The sequence below is a fragment of the Coregonus clupeaformis genome, chromosome 37, assembly GCF_020615455.1.
Source record: "Coregonus clupeaformis isolate EN_2021a chromosome 37, ASM2061545v1, whole genome shotgun sequence".
Lineage (NCBI taxonomy): Eukaryota > Metazoa > Chordata > Actinopteri > Salmoniformes > Salmonidae > Coregonus > Coregonus clupeaformis.
Window position 1 is genome coordinate 25,306,263 of NC_059228.1, and position 19,390 is coordinate 25,325,652.

General features: G+C 44.2%; 1 protein-coding gene across 1 annotated transcript in view; it reads right to left on the minus strand.

Moving 5' to 3' along the window:
- LOC121553438 (protocadherin-15-like) overlaps nucleotides 1-19,390 on the minus strand; it is a 273,628-nt gene that overhangs the window by 205,160 nt on the left and 49,078 nt on the right.

Genomic DNA, 19,390 nt, shown 5'->3' on the forward strand with positions numbered 1-19,390 from the left:
AGGCACATACATACAGAAACAATAACAAAGCATAATTTCCTCAAGCTATACCTTACTGATGTTAGCATTACTTAGACTGTACTGTCCTTCTCCAAGAAAATAATGTCCCACTTAATTACTTAATAGCACACTCTATAGAGGCACATATGATGAAGGATTTCCATGAACCTATGAACCTTACTGTGAAAATATTTTTCCACATAATTACATAATGGCACACTTTGTAAAGGTACATATGATGGCCCATGTCCAAGAACCTACAGCATGTACCTTACTGACATCAGCAGTGACATTCTTAGAGATATTGAGAAAAGCAGTGACCAGGTTCAAGGAGAATGTTTACTGGACATGGAGAACAAGTTGACTCTCACTATGACTCATTCAACAACTAGTGTCCCTGTCTAAGGCATGTTCAGGAACACATGTGATCTGCTGTCCAGCCCAGGTGTCTCCTTACCATACGTCTGCGTGTCATCGGAGTGGGACAGAGAAAATAGACACCAGGCCGTCAGCCCCCTCTAAGGTTCCTCAATGGCAGTCTGTTGCTTAACTTCTCTTACGCAACTAAACACCTGTCGCTAGGTGCGAACGGGCAGATCGTTTTCCCATCAAATATTCATGCAAACGAGCCCTTCCAGTAATGTGAAGGTTTAAAAGTGCACATGAATCAGTAATACAACTGCAGGCTTGAATTCGCTGTTATATTAACAAGGGGTTTTTCTCTAGCACAGGTACGAATGATAATTAGTGATTAAATGGCAATAAGGGGGCCACACTATTTGAAAGTTCAGTTGTTTCATGAAATTGTGTATTCATTCCATCCAGTTTGTGTCCATTTATGACTTCAGGCGGATGCACATTAATTTCAAATGTGACAGAGAAAGTCATTCATATGTATGCTGTCTATGTGTGTAATAATTCAGAGGTTAATCAGTAAGGTAGCACATAGCTCATCTAATTTTAGTCATTTTGTAACTGCACAGCTAATCTGTTAGGAGTAGGAGTATGCGCTCTGATATAGGAGTTCAGAGTTCCTACAATTTCACAGCAATTAGATTAATGAATGCATCTGCTGGAGAAACAGAGATCTACATTCCCTTTGATTCAGACAAAAATAGAAAGTGTTCCGACCTACCAATCTGAGGCATACACAACACATCAAAATGAGTACGCTCATCAGCTCTGAGAAAAAATGTGGATAGAAAGGGAGAGTGGGAGTATGTGTAGGCGTGTATGAGGGGGTGTGTGTAGGTGTGTGTATTCGTGTGTAACTATGTGTGTGTGCAGAATGTCTCTTAAACTGAGACCTTTAGCGAGGACTTAAGGATCCCAAGGAGTCTGTTGGTTTTGTGTTTATTGCATTTGTGTGAGTGTGAGTGTGAGTGTGAGTGTGAGTGTGAGGTGTGTGTGTGTGTGTGTGTGTGTGTGTGTGTGTTTGTGTAAATATATGTGTGTGTGTGTGTGTGTGTGTGCGTGTGTGTGTGTGTGTGTGTTTGTGTGTGTAGTAATGTCAAAAGCCTGATTTGAGAAGAAAAGACTCCAGCAGGGAGGAAGAACAATGCCTTGTATTGCTCTGTTAATGGTCCCTTGTTGAGATCAGAGCACACACTGCAGCAGAAGGGCAGCAACACACACACACACACACACACACACCATAACCACATCAGCCTCAAAGTCAGCACAGTCAAGAGACACATGTTGACTACAAAGCCAAAGAGAAAAGAGAGCACCATATTTAATCTTGTGTTTCCATCTTTTCCAGGGTGTTTCTGTTTATGTGTTTGTTTTCTGACATTCTCCGTCTGGGACTCTTCCCTCTCGGGTGGCCTCCCGGAGTTAGAAGAGAATATCAGAGATGTTCCCGATCACTGCCCCACCCCTGTAATTCTGTATTCATAGAAGTAAACATAGCTTAGTCATGCTGAAATTCCTAAATACCACAGGCTGTAATGGTCCTCAGGTTGCTAATGTGGCGTGAAGCCTACTGTTGAAGTTCGTATAGGCATATACACACACCAAAGCAAAGCTGCTTATAGATATATCCACATATCTGGCAGGCCGGGGCAAATCCTAAAAAGCTCAATTGTGAAGTCAGGAGATGTGTAGCGAGTTAACTTGGTCAAGTAGGGAAAGGGCTACGAGAGCCAAAAAGATGAGGGCTACATTGTGCTAACCTATTTGGAAGAACACACAGCTTGTCATCAGTGGGGGAAACAGTGCCCAATTGTCATACTTGAGTAAAAGTAAAGATACCTTAACAGAAAATGACTCAAGTAAAAGTCACCCAGAAAAATATGACTTGAGTGAAAGTATTTGGTTTTATATATACTTAAGTATCAGAAGTAAATGTAATTGCTCAAATATACTTAAGTTTCAAAAGTAAAAGTATAAATAATTTCAAATTCCTTATATTAAGCAAACCAGATGGCAACAATTTCTTGTTTATTTTTAATATTTACGGAGAGCCAGGGGCACACTCCAACACTATGTTCCTTTCTCTACCATAAACTGCCTCCAACGCTGTTTTAGAGAATTTGGCAGTACGTCCAAACGTCCAGACCACGTGTTACCACACCAGCCAAGGACCTCCACATCCGGCTTCTTCACCTGCCGGATCGTCTGAAACCAGCCACCCGGACAGCTGATGAAACTGTGGGTTTGTACAACTGAAGAATTTCTGCACAAACTGTCAGAAACCGTCTCAGGGAAGCTCATCTGCGTGCTCGCCGTCCACACCAGGGTCTTGACCTGATTGCAGTTCAACATCGTAACCGACTTCAGTGGGCAAATGCTCACCTTCGATGGCCACTGGCCTGCTGGAGTGTGCTCTACACGGATGAATCACGTTTTGATTAAACGTTTTATCACGTTTTGATTAAACGTTTTAATAAACGTTTAATCAATCTCTGTGTTCAACAAATTTACCAACTTTTTAGTTTTGTCCTCACTCATCTTTTTTCGTTAAACTTTTTCACCCCGGACGTTTTATCCCGAGACAGAAGAGTCATTTTCCTGTGCGTTTTAGCTGCCAATTTTACTTTATTTTCCTTTTTTCCATCGCAACTTTTTTCCCTTATTCAACTTTTTCACTCCGGACGCTTTATCTGGACATGGTTCGTCAACATCTTCAACAGCCGAAGCTAAGTAGTAACATTAACATGATGTCTTCTAATTGCAGTCGCTGTACTCATAATATACAGGAGAACGATCGCCTTACGGCGAGAATAGCGTGCTACAAGCCCAGCTTCAGACGCAATCGTTAGGCAAGGGTAATTTCAGTGTAGGAAAGGAAGAAACAGCGTCTGTGCCACCAGTAAGTACAGACAGTAACGTTAGTATAAATCCCCCGCACAGTCCCCGCAGCCGGACAACTTTCTCATGGCTTCTGGAGGGGAAATACTGTTGGAATGCTCAACCGGTGTCGCTCATTCAGCCGACAGAAACCTTCAACCGGTTTTCCCCATTATGTAGCGAGTCGGAGTCTGAGTCTGAGTCTTCTCTTGTCTCTACTCCTCCCGTTACGGGGTCTGAGACGCGAAGGCTCCCACCATTAGCTCTGACAAATTGAAAACCCTAGTCATTGGCGACTCCATTACCCGCAGTATTAGACTTAAAACGAATCACCCAGCGATCATACACTGTTTACCAGGGGGCAGGGCTACCGACGTTAAGGCTAATCTAAAGATGGTGCTGGCTAAAGCTAAAACTGGCGAGTGTAGAGAGTATAGAGATATTGTTATCCACGTCGGCACCAACGATGTTAGGATGAAACAGTCAGAGGTCACCAAGTGCAACATAGCTTCAGCGTGTAAATCAGCTAGAAAGATGTGTCGGCATCGAGTAATTGTCTCTGGCCCCCTCCCAGTTAGGGGAAGTGACGAGCTCTACAGCAGAGTCTCAGCACTCAATCGCTGGTTGAAAACTGTTTTCTGCCCCTCCCAAAAGATAACATTTGTGGATAATTGGCCCTCTTCTGGGACTCACCCACAAACAGGACCAAGCCTGACCTGCTGAGGAGTGACGGACTCCATCCTAGCTGGAGGGGTGCTCTCCTCTTATCTACCAACATAGATAGGGCTCTAACTCCTCTAGCCCCACAGTGAAATAGGGTGCAGGCCAGGCAGCAGGCTGTTAGCCAACCTGCCAGCTTAGTGGAGTCTGCCAATAGCATAGTCAGTGTAGTCAGCTCAGCCATACCCATTGAGACTGTGTCTGTGCCTCGACCTAGGTTGGGCAAAACTAAACATGGCGGTGTTCACCCTAGCAATCTTATTAGGATAAAGACCTCCTCCATTCCTGCCATTATTGAAAGAGATCGTGATACCTCACATCTCAAAATAGGGTTACTTAATGTTAGATCCCTCACTTCAAAGGCAGTCATAGTCAATGAACTAATCACTGATCATAATCTTGATGTGATTGGCCTGACTGAAACATGGCTTAAGCCTGATGAATTTGCTGTGTTAAATGAGGCCTCACCTCCTGGTTACACTAGTGACCATATTCCCGTGCATCCCGCAAAGGCGGAGGTGTTGCTAACATTTACGATAGCAAATTTCAATTTACAAAAAAAAAAAATGGCGTTTTCATCTTTTGAGCTTCTAGTCATGAAATCTATGCAGCCTACTCAATCACTTTTTATAGCTACTGTTTACAGGCCTCCTGGGCCATATACAGCGTTCCTCTCTGAGTTTCCTGAATTCCTATCAGACCTTGTAGTCATAGCAGATCATATTCTAATTTTTGGTGATTTTAATATTCACATGGAGAAGTCCACAGACCCACTCCAAAAGTCTTTCGAGCCATCATCGACTCAGTGGGTTTTGTCCAACATGTCTCTGGACCTACTCACTGCCACAGTCATACTCTGGACCTAGTTTTGTCCCATGGAATAAATGTTGTAGATCTTAATGTTTTTCCACAAAATCCTGGACTATCGGACCACCATTTTATTACGTTTGCAATCGCAACAAATAATCTGCTCAGACCCCAACCAAGGAGCATCAAAAGTCGTGCTATAAATTCTCAGACAACACAAAAATTCCTTGATGCCCTTCCAGACTCCTTCTGCCTACCCAAGGACGTCAGAGGACAAAAATCAGTTAACCACTTAACTGAGGAACTCAATTTAACCTTGCGCAATACCCTAGATGCAGTTGCACCCCTAAAAACGAAAAAACATTTGTCATAAGAAACTAGATCCCTGGTATACAGAAAATACCCGAGCTTTGAAGCAAGCTTCCAGGAAATTGGAACGGAAATGGCGCCACACCAAACTGGAAGTCTTCCGACTAGCTTGGAAAGACAGTACCGTGCAGTACCGAAGAGCCCTCACTGCTGCTCGATCATCCTACTTTTCCAACTTAATCGAGGAAAATAAGAATAATCCAAAATTTATTTTGATACTGTTGCAAAGCTAACTAAAAAGCAGCATTCCCCAAGAGAGGATGGCTTTCACTTCAGCAGTAATAAATTCATGAACTTCTTTGAGGAAAAGATCATGACCATTAGAAAGCAAATTACGGACTCCTCTTTGAATCTGCGTATTCCTCCAGGGCTTAGCTGTCCTGGATCTGCACAGCTCTGCGAGGGCCTGGGATCGGGAGAGACACTTAAGTGTTTTAGTACTATATCTCTTGACACAATGATGAAAATAATCATGGCCTCTAAACCTTCAAGCTGCATACTGGATCCTATTCCTACTAAACTGCTGAAGGAGCTGCTTCCTGTGCTTGGCCCTCCTATGTTGAACATAATAAACAGCTCTCTATCCACCGGATGTGTACCAAACTCACTAAAAGTGGCAGTGATAAAGCCTCTCTTGAAAAAGCCAAACCTTGACCCGGAAAATATAAAAAACTATCGGCCTATATCGAATCTTCCATTCCTCTCAAAAATTTTAGAAAAAGCTGTTGCGCAGCAACTCACTGCCTTTCTGAAGACAAACAATGTGTACGAAATGCTTCAGTCTGGTTTTAGACCCCATCATAGCACTGAGACTGCACTTGTGAAGGTGGTAAATGACCTTTTAATGGCGTCAGACCGAGGCTCTGCATCTGTCCTCGTGCTACTAGACCTTAGTGCTGCCTTTGACACCATCGATCACCACATTCTTTTGGAGAGACTGGAAACCCAAATTGGTCTACACGGACAAGTTCTGGCCTGGTTTAGATCTTACCTGTCGGAAAGATATCAGTTTGTCTCTGTGAATGGTCTGTCCTCCGACAAATCAACTGTACATTTCGGTGTTCCTCAAGGTTCCGTTTTAGGACCACTATTGTTTTCACTATATATTTTACCTCTTGGGGATGTTATTCGAAAACATAATGTTAACTTTCACTGCTATGCGGATGACACACAGCTGTACATTTCAATGAAACATGGTGAAGCCCCAAAATTGCCCTCGCTAGAAGCCTGTGTTTCAGACATAAGGAAGTGGATGGCTGAAAACTTTTTACTTTTAAACTCGGACAAAACAGAGATGCTTGTTCTAGGTCCCAAGAAACAAAGAGATCTTCTGTTAAATCTGACAATTCATCTTGATGGTTGTAAAGTCGTCTCAAATAAAACTGTGAAGGACCTCGGCGTTACTCTTGACCCTGATCTCTCTTTTGACGAACATATCAAGACTGTTTCAAGGACAGCTTTTTTCCATCTACGTAACATTGCAAAAATCAGAAATTTTCTGTCCAAAAATGATGCAGAAAAATTAATCCATGCATTTGTTACTTCTAGGTTAGACTACTGCAATGCTCTATTTTCCGGCTACCCGGATAAAGCACTAAATAAACTTCAGTTAGTGCTAAATACGGCTGCTAGAATCCTGACTAGAACCAAGAAATTTGATCATATTACTCCAGTGCTAGCTTCCCTACACTGGCTTCCTGTTAAGGCAAGGGCTGATTTCAAGGTTTTACTGTTAACCTATAAAGCGTTACATGGGCTTGCTCCTACCTATCTTTCCGAGTTGGTCCTGCCGTACATACCAATACGTACGCTACGGTCACAAGACGCAGGCCTCCTAATTGTCCCTAGAATTTCTAAGCAAACAGCGGGAGGCAGGGCTTTCTCCTATAGATCTCCATTTTTATGGAACAGTCTGCCTACCCATGTGAGAGACGCAGACTCGGTCTCAACCTTTAAGTCTTTACTGAAGACTTATCTCTTCAGTAGGTCATATGATTGAGTGTAGTCTGGCCCAGGAGTGTGAAGGTGAACGGAAAGGCTCTGGAGCAACGAACAGCCCTTGCTGTCTCTGCCGGGCCGGTTCCCCTCTCCACTGGGGTTCTCTGCCTCTAACCCTGTTGCAGGGGCTGAGTCACTGGCTTGCTGGTGCTCTTTCATGCCGTCCCTGGGAGGGGTGCGTCACTTGAGTGGGTTGAGTTACTGACGTGATCTTCCTGTCTGGGTTGGCGCCCCCCTTGGTTTGTGCTGTGGTGGAGACCTCTGTGGGCTATACTCGGCCTTGTCTCAGGATTGTAAGTTGGTGGTTGAGGATATCCCTCTAGTGGTGCGGGGGGCTGTGCTTTGGCAGAGTGGGTGGGGTTATATCCTTCCTGTTTGGCCCTGTCCTGGGGTTTCTTCGGATGGGGCCACAGTGTCTCCCGGACCGCTCCTGTCTCAGCCTCCAGTATTTATGCTGCAGTAGTTTATGTGTCGGGGGCTGGGGTTAGTTGGTTATACCTGGAGTACTTCTCCTGTCTTATCCAGTGTCCTGTGTGAATTTAAGTATGCTCTCTCTAATTCTCTCGTTCTCTCTTTCTCTCTGAGAACCTGAGCCCTAGGACCATACGTCAGGACTACCGGGCATGATGACACCTTGCTGTCCCCAGTCCGCCTGGCCTTGCTGCTATTCCAGTTTCAACTGTTCTGCCTGCGGTTACGAAACCCCTACCTGTCCCAGACCTGCTGTTTTCAACTCTTAATGATCGGCTATGAAAAGCCAACTGAGATTTATTCCTGATTATTATTTGACCATGCTTGTCACTTATGAACATTTTTGAACATCTTGGCATGGTTCTGTTATAATCTTCACCCGGCACAGCCAGAAGAGGACTGGCCACCCCTCATAGCCTGGTTCCTCTCTAGGTTTCTTCCTAGGTTTTCGCCTTTCTAGGGAGTTTTTCCTAGCCACCGTGCTTCTACACCTGCATTACTAGCTGTTTGGGGTTTTAGGCTGGGTTTCTGTACAGCACTTCGAGATATTAGCTGATGTAAGAAGGGCTATATAAAATAAAATTGATTGATTGATTGATTGATCACGGTTTCAACTGTACCGGGCAGATGGCAGACAGCATGTATGTCGTCGTGTGGGCGAGCGGTTAACTGATGTCAACTTTGTGAACAGAGTGCCCCATGGTGGCGGTGGGGTTATGGTATGGGCAAGCATAAGCTACGAACAACAAACACAATTGCATTTGACCTATGGTAATTTGAATGCACAGAGATACTGTGAAAAGATCCTGAGGCCCATTGTCGTGCCATTCATCCGCCGCCATCACCTCATGTTTCAGCATGATAATGCATGGCTCCATGTCCCAAGGACCTGTACATAATTCCTGGAAGCTGAAAATGTCCCAGTTCTTCCATGGTCCGCATACTCACCAGACATGTCAACCATTGAGCATGTTTGGGATGGTCTGTATTGAAGTGTACGACAGCGAGAAAAAGAAGATAGAGAGATATAGAAGGAAAGTCCTGCTCACACTGCCCTACCCTATGCTTTGACTTCTTTCTCCCCTCTCTCTCCAGATGAAATCTTGCGACTTATGACGGCCGGCCGCCCAACAACCTGCCCGCTTGACCCTATCCCCTCCTCTCTTCTCCAGACCATTTCCGGAGACCTTCTCCCTTACCTCACCTCACTCATCAACTCATCCTTGACCGCTGGCTATGTCCCTTCCATCTTCAAGAGAGCGAGAGTTGCACCCCTTCTCAAAAAACCTACACTTGATCCCTCCGATGTCAACAACTACAGACCAGTATCCCTTCTTTCTTTTCTCTCCAAAACTCTTGAGCGTGCCGTCTTTAGCCAACTCTCTTGCTATCTCTCTCAGAATGACCTTCTTGATCCAAACCAGTCAGGTTTCAAGACTGGTCATTCAACTGAGACTGCTCTTCTCTGTGTCACGGAGGCTCTCCGCACTGCTAAAGCTAACTCTCTCTCCTCTGCTCTTGTCCTTCTAGACCTGTCTGCTGCCTTTGATACTGTGAACCATCAGATCCTCCTCTCCACCCTCTCCGAGTTGGGCATCTCCGGCGCGGCTCACTCTTGGATTGCGTCCTACCTGACAGGTCGCTCCTACCAAGTGGCGTGGCGAGAATCTGTCTCCGCACCACGTGCTCTCACCACTGGTGTCCCCCAGGGCTCAGTTCTAGGCCCTCTCCTATTCTCGCTATACACCAAGTCACTTGGCTCTGTCATATCCTCACATGGCCTCTCCTATCATTGCTACGCAGACGACACACAACTAATCTTCTCCTTTCCCCCTTCTGATAACCAGGTGGTGAATCACATCTCTGCATGTCTGGCAGACATATCAGTGTGGATGACGGATCACCACCTCAAGCTGAACCTCGGCAAGACAGAGCTGCTCTTCCTCCCGGGGAAGGACTGCCCGTTCCATGATCTCGCCATCACGGCTGACAACTCTGTTGTGTCCTCCTCCCAGAGTGCAAAGAGCCTTGGCGTGACCCTGGACAACACCCTGTCGTTCTCCGCTAACATCATGGCAGTGACCCGATCCTGTAGGTTCATGCTCTACAACATTCGGAGAGTACGACCCTGCCTTACACAGGAAGCGGCACAGGTCCTAATCCAGGCACTTGTCATCTCCCTTCTGGATTACTGCAACTCGCTGTTGGCTGGGCTCCCTGCCTGTGCCATTAAACCCCTACAACTCATCCAGAATGCCGCAGCCCGTCTGGTGTTCAACCTTCCCAAGTTCTCTGACGTCACCCCGCTCCTCCGCACACTCCACTGGCTTCCAGTTGAAGCTTGCATCTGCTACAAGACCATGGTGCTTGCCTATGGAGCTGTGAGGGGAATGGCACCTCCGTACCTTCAGGCTCTGATCAGTCCCTACACCCAAACGAGGGCATTGCGTTCATCCACCTCTGGCCTGCTGGCCCCCCTACCTCTGCGGAAGCACAGTTCCCGCTCAGCCCAGTCAAAACTGTTTGCTGCTCTGGCACCCCAATGGTGGAACAAGCTCCCTCACGACGCCAGGACAGCGGAGTCACTCACCACCTTCCGGAGACACTTGAAACCCCACCACTTTAAGGAATACCTGGGATAGGATAAAGTAATCCTTCTACCCCCTCCTTACCCCACCCCACCCCCCAAAAAAAAAAAAAAAAACATATTGTAAAGTGGTTATCCCACTGGCTATAAGGTGAATGAACCAATTTGTAAGTCGCTCTGGATAAGAGCGTCTGCTAAATGACGCAAATGTAAATGTAAATGAAAGGCAGGTGGGGGAAGGACAGAGAAAGAGGATGGACAGAGAAAGAGGAATGACAGAGAAAGAGGAAGGACAGAGAAAGAGGAATGGCAGAGAAAGAGGAAGGATAGAGAAAGAGGAAGGACAGAGAAAGAGGAATGGCAGAGAAAGAGGAAGGATAGAGAAAGAGGAAGGACAGAGAAAGAGGAATGACAGAGAAAAAGGAAAGACAGAGAAAGAGGAATGTCAGAGAAAGAGGAAGGACATAGAAATAGGAATGTCAGAGAAAGAGGAAGGACAGAGAAAGAGGAATGGCAGAGAAAGAGGAAGAACAGAGAAAGAGGAAGGACAGAGAAAGAGGAATGACAGAGAAAGGGGAATGGTAGAGAAAGATGAATGGCAGAGGGAGATGGGAGGACTCAGTCTGTTGCATGGACTCACACTCTGTGCAGTAATAGTGTTTAACATGATTTTTGAATGACTACCTCATCTCTGTACCCCACACATACAATTATCTGTAAGGTCCCTCAGTCGAGCAGTGAATTTCAAACACAGATTCAACCACAAAGATCAGGGAGGTTTTCCAATGCCTTGCAAAGAAGGGAACCTATTGGTAAAAAAAACAGACATTGAAAATCCCGTTGAGCATGGTGAAGTTATTAATTACACCAAGTCACAACAAAGATACAGACGTCCTTCCCAGCTCGGCTGCCGGAGAGGAAAGAAACGGCTCAGGGATTTCACCATGAGGCCAATGGTGACTAAAACAGTTACAGAGTTGAATGGCTGTGATAGGACAAAACTGAGGATGGATCAACAACATTGTAGTTACTCCACTTTACTAACCTAAGTAACTGAGTGAAAAGAAGGAAGCCTGTACAGAATAAAAAATATTCCAAAACATGCATCCTGTTTGCAACATAAGGCACTAAAGTAAAACTGCTGAAAATGTGGGAAAGAAATGAACATTATGTCCTGAATACAAAGCTTTATGTTTGGGGCAAATCCAACTCAACACATCCCTGAGTACCACTCTTCATATTTTCAAGCTTGGTTGTGGCTGCATCATGTTATGGGTATGCTTGTCACCAGCAAGGACCAGGGATTTTTTTGTATATATAAAAAAGGAACGGAATAGAGCTAAGCACCGGCAAAATCCTAGACAAAAACCTGGTTCAGTCTGCTTTCCAACAGGCACTGGGAGACAAATGTACCTTTCAGCAGGACAATAACGTAAAACACAAGGCCAATTATACACTGGAGTTGCTTACCAAGACGTCATTGAATGTTACTGAGTGGCCTAGTTACAGTTGACTTAAATCGGCTTGAAAATCTATCTCAAGATATGAAAATGTCTGTTTACCAATGATCAACAACCAACTTGACAGAGCTTGAAGAATTTAAAAAGAATATTGCGGCAATGTTGTACAAACCAGGTGTGGAAAGCTCTTAGAGACTTACCCAGAAAGACTCACAGTTGTAATTGCTGCCAAAGGTGATTCTAACATGTAAATTAGATATTTCTGTATTTCATTTTCAATAGATATGATAAAATGTCTAAAAACATGTTTTCCCTTTGTCATTATGGGGTATTGTGTGTAGATGGGTGAGGATTACTATTTTTAAAAAATACATTTCGAATTCATGCTGTAACAACATGAAGTGATATAAGTCAAGGGGTATGAATAGTTTTTGAAGGCAATGTAAGCAGAGGGACACTAACCTGATCAACAAGCACTGCAGCAATTAGATCTATGAACAGTGGCTTGCGAAAATGTTCACCCCCCTTGCCATGTTTCTTATTTTGTTGCCTTACAACCAGGAATTAAAATGATTTTGGGGGGGTTTGTATCATTTGATTTACACAACATGCCTACCGCTTTGAAGATGCACAATCTTTTTTATTGTGAAACAAACAAGAAAAGACAAAAAAACAGAAAATTTGAGCGTGCATAACTATTCACCCCCCCCCAAAGTCAATACTATTTCTTTCTTTAAGCAATGGCTTTTTTTCTGGACACTCTTCCGTAAAGCCCAGCTCAGTGGAGTGTACGGCTTAAAGTGGTCCTATCCGCTGTGGAGCTTTGCAGTTCCTTCAGGGTTATCTTTGGTCTCTTTGTTGCCTCTCTGATTAATGCCCTCCTTGTGTCACGGATTCAGCCGAGGCTGCTCCTCCTCCTTGCTCGGGCAGGCTTCGGCAGCTGCCCGAGTACTAGCTGCTACCGATCTATGTTTCGGTGTTTGTCTAGATTGGTCTGTATTGTTTACACCTGTGTCCCATTAGTGTTGATTGTATTCCCTTTAAAAACCCCTGTCTCTCATTTGTTTGTTGTGTGTGATTGTTCTCCGTTAGGTCGGCAGTGTTGTGGTATGCTAGTGTTGTTCCTCCCTGATTGGAGGTTTTGTTGTTTTGTACTTTCATTACTGTGTTTAGTAAAGTACGTCTGCCAGTCGCTCGGTGTCCTGCGCTTGACTTCGTTTTCCGCATACACGTCAAACCTGACACCTTGCCTGGTCCGTGAGTTTTGGTGGGCGGCCCTCTCTTGGCAGGTTTGTTATGGTGCCATATTCTTTCAATTTTTTTAATAATGGATTTAATGGTGCTCCATGGAATGTTCAAAGTTTCAGATATTTCTTTACAACCCAACCCTGATCTGTACTTCTCCACAACTTTGTCCCTGACCTGTTTGGAGAGCTCCTTGGTCTTCATGGTGCCGCTTGCTTGGTTGTGCCCCTTGCTTAGTGGTGTTGCAGACTCTGGGGCCTTTCAGAACAGGTGTATATATACTGAGATCATGTGACAGATCATGTGACACTTAGATTGCACACAGGTGGACTTTATTTAAGTAATAATGCAACTTTTGAAGGTAATTGGTTGCACCATATCTTATTTAGGGGCTTCATAGCAAAAGGGGTGAATACATATGCACACACCACTTTTCCGTTATTAATTTTTTAGAATTCTTTGAAACAAGTAATTTCATTTCACCAATTTGGACATTTTGTGTATGTCCATTACATGAAATCCACATAAAAATCAATTTAAATTACAGGTTGTAATGCAACAAAATAGGAAAAACGCCAAGGGGGATGGATACTTTTGCAAGGCACTGTACCTCCATACAATGCATAATGTTAGTGCATTAGCCATCTAATAATAATTAATTAAACAACAAATGTCTATCCACAATTAGGATTACCAAAGCAGATCAACAAGCACCGCAGCATCAAGACTAATGTTTAATTAGCCATCTCATAAACCACAGAGAGGGGAACATTGCTTTAATGGATATATCTCTTTGTTCCCAGTAATATTAGTGGAAGTATAGGAGGAAAAACAGTGAATGTTAAAGACGCAGTACTCAATCAGTAATTGGTAATCAAGGCACTATACACTCCAGGAGCTTAGTCCAAGGACAATCTAAATATTCTAATTAGAACCGCGGGGTAATTTGCTTTCATTTGAGGAGATAATATCCTGCACTAATCAACATGACGATTCCCCCTTAAGCTACAAAACTTCAATTACCAAATGTTTATCGTTTTTCCTCACAAAAGAGATGGATGGAGACACAAGTAACCTTTTTTAGATGTGATGTGGTTGTTTTTGTGCAAGATCTTACTTTGTTCCATGACTGGGATATAAAAGCTGCAAAACATTTCAAGGTATTTTCAGTAAAGGCAGGCTTACAGATATAGACAGTGCCTTAATTCTTTACAGGACATTTCGATCAGCAGTGCATTACCAGAGCACTCAGACAAGGCACCACTGAGATAATGCTGCCCACTGAAATTTTATTTTCAGAATGTTTTTTTAGCTGCCTTTGAAATCAGTGCGCACTGCTTTTCCACAACTTCATCTGAAAAAGTAACTTTTTAGCAGCCACTAAATCAAATGACCACAGCTCACTCAAAGTTAAGTTCTTAAAAACACGTTTTAGCTGATGGTGAATTCAGTGTGTTCATAATTATCTGATGGGAGTTGTTCCCATACGGAACAGTAACGCATCATCTCACACCACCGATGGGCACCTGGGCCATCTTTTCAACTAATTAGTAATGCATGCATACACACACACCAATCCATACTGATATTGTCAGAATAACTAAGACATCCTTCTCCAGCCATGGACAGCCTTTTCCCATCAGAGACAGAGAATGAAAGGAGAGAACACTACTCCTGTAGATGAATGACTTTCTTCCAGGCAGTTCCACACCAGGTCCTTCATCTCATAAAACCTTTAATACCTCCATATCCACTCATAAATCCTACTCCCCTTTAAATAAATATTAAGCCTTGACGACGGAGAGGAATTGTCTGGGAGTCCCTGTCCAATGTCACTTCTCTCTCTCCAGGAGACAGCGGGGGAATCTTGAGCGAACCAAGCCAGGTCCCTTGCCTTACTTCAACTTTCCACGCAGTGAGACGATTGGAAGATCGCACAATTTCAGTGTCACTGATCATCGTCATCAGCTTAAAACGCTCAAAGGTCAAAGGTTACATTTACAACCCTGCCAGTCCCTGGTGTGGCAGGCAGGATGCCTAGACAAGGGACTGAAGACTGAACTGAACAGGGACTTCTTAATTTCCCAGGGGGCTTAGTGTAGTCTGCTTGCATAGAGTGGCATCCAGAAGAGCAGCAGGGAACCCTGGTCTGGGTCCAGCAATAGCTGGCTAGCGCAGGGCTGAGAGAGACATTTACATTTTTACATTTACGTCATTTAGCAGACGCTCTTATCCAGAGCGACTTACATTCTTTTTTCATACCCCCGTGGGAATCGAACCCACAACCCTGGCGTTGCAAACGCCATGCTCAACCAACTGAGCTACATCCCTGCCGGCCATTCCCTCCCCTACCCTAGACGACGCTGGGCCAATTGTGCGCCACCCCATTGGTCTCCCGGTCATGGCTGGCTACGACAGAGCCTGGATTCGAACCAGGATCTCTAGTGGCACAGCTAGCACTGCGATGCAGTGCCTTAGACCACTGCGCCACTCGGGAGACACAAGAGACAGGGAGGGCATTTGTCCAACGCTGCCCATTGCAAGTTAAAGGAAAAATTCATACAAAATCACTAATTCCTATAATTTGCAGCGTTAAATAACACTAATATGTGAGAAAAATATATTTGGGTAAACAAATGTTTCATTTTGTCATTATAATAAGGTTGGTAGCAAATGTGAAAATTGTTGTGGAAATCTGTTGCAGTTCAAGTCGACTACAAAACCCACAATGCAATGCTCTCTCTATGGGCTGGCTAGCTAGCTATCTATCTAGCTAGCTAGGTAGTTAGTTATCTAGCAAATGTAGCTACACATAATAATACCAAAGTGAATATCAGCATCTGAAGTACTTAGTTAACTGTAAAATCACCTAAACAAACTGCACTATCAATTTAGGAGTCTACAATCTCACAATGTTCAACCTGCAGATCTGTGCCTCGCAGAGTGGAGTCTGACATTCGCAACAGCCATTCAACGGCACCTTGCAATGCTTCCTGGACTGAAGAGTCAAACAAATAGGAGAAATGTGGTGAACCCTCTGTTAACGTACACATTTCTCGAAGTAGGAATATCGCAAAAATATGAGCAATGGCTCATTCAAGAGAATACGTTATGACATCGGCCAGAATTGAAATCTGACATGGATGATAGACGTTTTTTCAATCTAAAAGTCAGATTCCTATTAACTTCCAGTGTAGTGAGAGCGGCTTTATCGCAAAGCTACATCATACCGGCCGACATTCTGCCTGCTTGAACAGCAATAGCTCAGATACACATGAAAACATGAAATTACCCTGGGAATCGAGATGCACGAAAACAATTTAACATTCAAAATGAATGAATATTTCCTTTAATGGGAGGTCACGGCAATGGCAACCACAAAACAGTTTGAAAAAGCACTATAGCAGTCAGATTAATTCATGATAGATATACAGTGCATTCAAAAACAATTCAGACCCCTTCCCTTTTTCCACATTTTGCTACGTTACAGCCATATTCTAAAATTAATTAAAATAAATGGTCAAATGACAAAACAAAAATAGGTTTTTTATAAATGTTTGCTAATGTATAAAAATAAACAGAAATACCTTATTCAGACCCTTTGCTATGACACTCGAAATTGAGCTCAGGTGCATCCTGTTTCCATTGATCATCCTTAAAATGTTTCTACAACTTGATTAGAATCCACCTGTGGTAAATTCAATTGATTGGACAAGATTTGGAAAAGCACACATCTGTCTATAGAAGGTCCCACAGTTGACAGTGCATATCAGAGCAAAAACCAAGCCATGAGGTCGAGGGAATTGTCCGTAGAGCTCCGAGACAGGATTGTGTCAGAGGCATATATCTGGGGAAGGGTACCAAAACATTTCTGCAGCATTGAAGGTCCCCAAGACACAGTGGCCTCCATCATTCTTAAATGGAAGAAGTTGGAAACCACCAAGACTCTTCCTAGAGCTGGCCACACGTCCAAACTGAGCAATCGGGGGAGAAGGGCCTTGGTCAGGGGGGTGACCAACAAACCGATGGTCACTCTGACAGAGCTCCAGAGTTCCTCTGTGGAGACAGGAGAACGTTCCAGAAGGACAACAATCTCTGCAGCACTCCACCAATCAGGTGTTTATGGTAGAGTGGCCAGAAAGAAGCCACCTCTCAGTAAAAGGAACATGACAGCCCGCTTGGAGTTTGCCAAAAGGCACCTAAAGGACTCAGACCATGAGAAACAAAATTCTCTGGTCTGATGAAGCCAAGATTGAACTCTTTGGCCTGAATGCCAAGCGTCATGTCTGGAGGAAACCTGGCACCATCCCTACGGTGAAGCATGGTGGTGGCAGCATCATGCTGTGGGGATGTTTTCAGCGGCAGGGACTGGGAGACTTGACAGGATCGAGGGAAAGATGAGGGGAGCAAAGTACAGAGAGATCCTTGATGAAAACCTGCTCCAGAGAGCTCAGGACCTCAGACCAGAGCAAAGGTTAACCTTCCAACAGGACAATTCTTATTTTTATTTTTTTTATTTCACCTTTATTTAACCAGGTAAGCCAGTTGAGAACAAGTTCTCATTTACAACTGCGACCTGGCCAAGATAAAGCAAAGCAGTGCGATAAAAACAACAACACAGAGTTACATATGGGGTAAACAAAACATAAAGTCAAAAATACAACAGAAAATATATATACAGTGTGTGCAAATGTAGCAAGTTATGGAGGTAAGGCAATAAATAGTCCATAGTGCAAAATAATTACAATTTAGTATTAACACTGGAATGATAGATATGCAAGAGATTATGTGCAAATAGAGATACTGGGGTGCAAATTAGCAAAATAAATAACAATATGGGGATGAGGTAGTTGGGTGGGCTAATTTTAAATTGGCTGTGTACAGGTGCAGTGATCGGTAAAGTGCTCTGACAACTGATGCTTAAAGAAAAGCCTTTGCTTTCCTAACTGCTTGTGTATATTGCTATTTGAGGCAGTTTGAGAGGGACTTGGGGCTCTACAGTGAAATTATATGATAAGAACTAATTGGAACAGCAATAGGCAAGGCATATTGACATGGGAGAGAGGCATAAAGCAATCACAGGTGTTATTTGAGAGAGCTAAGACAACAACACACACACACACAATGAAAGTTTGGGCGGAGGCTAAACAGATAAACAGGACAGGGTACTGTGTAAAGGAACAGTCCAGCAGGCATCAGCTGTGCAGCTGAGTGATCATAAGGTCCAGCGAACAGCAATATGTGAGTCCGAGAGCAGTTCGAATTGGTGCTACAGCACAAGCGAGCAGGAAGCACGGCTGTGGAATTGTGTGTGCTAGCGGGCCGGGGCTAGCAGATGGATCTTCCTGGTCATCGCAACGGGAAGCCTGTTGAAACCACAGACGATTACGTCGGCAGACCAGTCATGATGGATCGGCGGGGCTCCGTGTCGACACTAGGAGATCCCGTCCGGTTGACAGAGAGGTAGATAACCGGGAGATGGGCCTGACTCGAGGCTAGCTCAAGGCTGATTAGCCAACAACAACATCCATTAGGTTGCAGATAGCTAGTTGCGGTGATCCAGTGTTAAAGGTCCAGTGATTCAGTGATTCCGGCAGAAAATCTGATATGTTCTGTGTCTATAACGCGCTGTGCTGACAGTGTAGACTGGCCGATAATAGTCCAGGCTAGAGCTGGCTGGTAGGTAGTGCAGGCCACGGACAATGGTGAAAAACCGCTAACGGTGGCTAATAGCAAGTAGCTAGTTAGCTGGCTACTCCCGTCCGGTAGACAGAGAGGTAGATAGCCGGGATATGGGCCTGGCTCGAGGCTAGCCCAAGGCTAACTGGTGCTTGCTTCTGGGGCAGTGGTGATTAGCCAACAGCAACATCCATTCGGTTGTGGCTAGCTAGTTGCGATCCGGTGTTAAGGTCCAGTGATTCAGTTATTCCGGCAGAAAATCAGATGTTCTGGGTGAAAACCGCTAATGGTGGCTACTAGCAAGTAGCTAGTTAGCTGGCTAGATAGTTTCAACTGGATATTCTAGATAAAAGGTAAATAAATAGAATCCGTTCCACATTGAGTGAGGCGGGTTGCAGGAAAGTATATTTAGTAGAAGGATGAAAAGTGTGATAGGGAAATATATACATAAAAGACAAAAAACAAACAAAAAACAGGCTATTTACACGGACACACTTCAGAGTACACGACCACACTGCTATGCCATCTTGGGAAAATGACCCTAAGCACACAACCAAGACAACGCAGGAGTGACTTCGGGACAAGTCTCTGAATGTCCTTGAGTGGCCCAGCCAGAGCCCAGACTTGAAACTGATCGAACATCTCTGGAGAGACCTGAAAATACCTGACAGAGCTTGAGAGGATCTGCAGAGAATGGGAGAAATTCCCCAAATACAGGTGTGTCAAGCTTGTAGCATCATAAAGTGCTTCACAAAGTACTGAG